The 2872-nt window shown below is 35.0% G+C and overlaps 1 pseudogene; it reads left to right on the top strand.

Annotated features, from left to right (window-relative positions):
- The first annotated feature begins 2315 nt into the window (after positions 1 to 2315).
- On the top strand, positions 2316 to 2434 carry LOC111742952 (annotated as a pseudogene).
- Positions 2435 to 2872: the final 438 nt, after the last annotated feature.

The raw sequence follows: 2872 nt of genomic DNA, 5'->3' as shown, positions 1-2872 counted from the left end.
GATGACTATCTCCAAAATCTTTCTGATGAAAATAAATTGACTCTAATCAAATCCTACAAGCAAGAAAAGGATAAGTCCATTGAAGACATTCAGTACAAGCTCTTTAACAACTTTAGATAATACTCAGGAGCAGCTCCTGAAGCAAATGTGAACACGGTTCTCTCATTACTTTTTTATTTTATTTATTTTTATTTTTTTTTGTGAAAGCCTTAACCAGAAATAGCAGGTTTCATATGTAAGCAAAACCCAAATGGAAAGTAGTCCCTCTGTCTAATCTTCTGCTCACTGAATATTTTTGTGGGGCCTTAGAACAAAAACAGAATAAGACCTAGAATAAACTGTTGTTCTTACAAATAAAACAACTAAATGTTCTCAGCCCAGTCATTAAGAGTCTTAAGAAGGAATCATGTCGTAGGACACCAATGCATATGTCATAAAAAACAAAATGACATTGAGGAAAAAAATACAATTGTTCAATGTTAACCAAAAAAAGTAAAAGGAAAAAAAATAAAGTAGGCAATCAATAAAGATAGCCTAAGGGAGAATCCAATGCTCCATTTTCTATTTTATTTTTAATCTTACAAGAAGAAATATCTAAATATTAAAGGACAACCTTGTAAAATGTTGATTTATAGATACCACAATACTAAAGTTTGGCATTGTTATCCAACCTCTGCTTCAAAGTTAACAAACTGCCCAGGTGGTAGGTGTCTCTAATGATACTCAGACACTCAGTCTCCTATGTTTAACTGATAATAGCTTTCCTCCTTTATGACAGCACAGTTGCTAACTTCATAGAAAGTGATATACTGTGCAAATTGCCAGACTGAGTGTTCTCCTTGTAGTCTCTTTCTTGAAGTCTTTTAGGACTCTTCTTTTTGTAAGTTCACAGATCACTTGGACATTGAGTTATCTGCATTTTTTTAATCTAAATCCAACCTAGGTTGAAGATCTTCATAAAAATCTGGAATCTCTGTGTCCTAAAATATCTGCTGATATTGTAAGAATTATTGAGGCTGAACCCATGAAGGTTCAGATAAACCCACCCAAACCTCTATTAAAGCTTTCACAATGCTCTCTAAAACTAGATCTAAAAAAGACTAAATCTATAAATAAAAACCTAATAAAGAAAAGACACATTATACCTGTACCAGTTATTGTAATACTTTTATCCTCCAAGTCAAGAAACCCAACAGGCAGGAATATAAACTTTTTCCAGGATCATAGGGCCATAAATAAAATAGTTAATCTCAAATTTCCTGTAGTATCAAAGACAAATATCATTTTATATTTGGTGTCACATGAGGCTATATAATTTACAGTCATAGATTGGTATTCTGCTTTCTTTATTGTCCCTTTAGATCAAGATAATTCATACATCTCTGCCCTTACCTGGCTAGGTCAACAGTATACTTGGGCATTTCTATTTTAGGATTTACTGAGACTCCTTTTGATTTTTCACAAGTTCTTTATCAGGGCCTTTGTGAACTTACATATTGTTTTGATTCTATTGTTATTAAACATCTAGATGACTTTAGCTGCATAGTGGAGAGGATGTGAGGTCAATTCCTTCTATTTACATACCATTTTAACTCAAAAAGAACATTAATATTTCCTAAATTATAATTTAATCAATAAATATGCATTAACTAAGACATAAACTATTATAGGAAGAAAATTACTTACTCTTGACAGTCTAAAAGCCATGCAGAACTTTCAGAAGCCACTCACTGGGAGAAAATTAAAACAATACATATACCTGGGTCTTCTTAGCTCCTGTGGACAATGAGTTCCCAACTTTTCTGAAATTGATATACCTCTTTATGACTCAAGCAAGTCTTCAGTAACCAAACTTCTTCTTTGGGAACTTAAATATGAGCACACAGTTTGTGATTTTAAATTAGCATTATTCAGTTCTCAATCAGGTATGTAGGGAGCTTAAAAAAACATTGTCTCCAATCATATGAAAACAACAAGACAAAATTGGGTGCACAACAAGTTCATGCTTTTTCTTAAATTCATCAGAGAGCTGAGGTAGTAGGACAATGAATGAACTGGCCTAAAACTGAAGAAGAGAGAAGTACCAGAAGGAAAGATGATCCACCTATTCTTGCTTAGTTGGGGAGGATGCAAGAACAACTGTAAGAACAGTTTAGTAGGGTGAATGGTATATCAATGGAGTCTGAGTGTACACTAGCAATGAGGGGTCACATCTCTAGGAGTGGCAAACATAGAAAGAGTCCACACACTCTTGCGGGCTTTTCTCCATGAAACCAACTCACTAAAATGATTAGAAAAGTTCCAAGAAAAAAAATTTTTTTGGCCATACCACCTTGAACAAGACTGATCCCGTCTGATCTCAGAAGCTAAGCAGAGTCGGGCCTGGTTGGTACTTGGATGGGAGACCACCTAGGAAGACCAGGTGCTGTAAGCATAAAAAAATAAAAAATAAAAGATTGTAAGCTGACAAGGTCCTTGCAATCTGTGAAGTCAACCAAGAGTTGCCTTGTCTAAAAAAAAAAAAAAAAAAATTTTAATGTTACACACATTGAGGAGGAGAACATGAAAGGAAGGCATGAAATTCTTCTACTGAGATTCTTCTTTTCTAAATCTCCTATGAAACAAAGTCTTAATTTGTAAAAGGAGAGGAAAAAGCAAGAAGCATGGTCATAATTAGGGCACTGGTAAAGCCCTGTTGTAGCCAAAAGAAGAGAACAGGGGTGATGAGGCTGGGGGATGGGAAGTGCCCTCTACCTTTGCAGAGGGGCAGGAATATGTACTGGTGTCAGAGATATACAGGAGAGCAAGAGTACCAAGGACATTACACTCCTGAAATTTAGGATATGGTGATGATAATCAGGTACATAAAAAC

This window comes from Pteropus vampyrus, unplaced genomic scaffold (genome assembly GCF_000151845.1).
Source record: "Pteropus vampyrus isolate Shadow unplaced genomic scaffold, Pvam_2.0 Scaffold104, whole genome shotgun sequence".
Taxonomy (NCBI): Eukaryota; Metazoa; Chordata; class Mammalia; order Chiroptera; family Pteropodidae; genus Pteropus; species Pteropus vampyrus.
The sequence above is the reverse complement of the archived record's forward strand: the minus strand, read 5'-3'. Positions and strand labels throughout refer to the sequence as shown.